Below are 706 nucleotides of genomic sequence, written 5' to 3' on the forward strand. Positions count from 1 at the left end.
TCAAACCAGTCTCAGGACTGAAGACTACTACAACAACAACATGTTATATGGTATTATATTCTGGGGTAACTTTTCCCATTCTACAAGGATATTTTTGGCTCAGAAACGGGCAGTTCTGGCAATAAGTGGTGTAAGTCCACGAACCTCTCGTCGACCCCTGTTCACGAGTTGGGCATTTTGACATTAGCCTCTCAATATACATATTCCTTACTGTTATGTCTTGTTAAGAATATTAGTGTATTCCCAAGAATAATCAGCTTTCACTCAGTTAATAATCGGCAGAAATCAAACCTGCATTTGGATCGGAGTTCCTTAACTCTTGTGCAGGAAGGTGTGCAGTATACTGCTGCATCCATTTTCAGTATGCTACCACTTCGATTCAAAAATCTTAGCAGTAATCTGTGCACTTTAAAATCAAAATTGAAAAGTTTTCTCATGGGTCACTCCTATTCTGTCAAGAAGTTGCTTGAAAAAGAAAGCTGATTCTTGTTGTATTGTTGATTGCTCTTACTTAATCTTATAGATTGACTTTTTTTGGGTTCATAAACATTTTATTTTTATCTGTTATTACCTTTTATGTTTTAATTTCATGTACTGACATGTTCCATGACCTTGGAGATTTGCTACTCGATTTGGTCCTGTGGATGGTATCTGTTCTTTCAGTAACAGATACCATCTTCACATGGTCCTATGGAACTTGATGTGT

The sequence above is a fragment of the Schistocerca nitens genome, chromosome 10 (genome assembly GCF_023898315.1).
Source record: "Schistocerca nitens isolate TAMUIC-IGC-003100 chromosome 10, iqSchNite1.1, whole genome shotgun sequence".
Taxonomy (NCBI): domain Eukaryota; kingdom Metazoa; phylum Arthropoda; class Insecta; order Orthoptera; family Acrididae; genus Schistocerca; species Schistocerca nitens.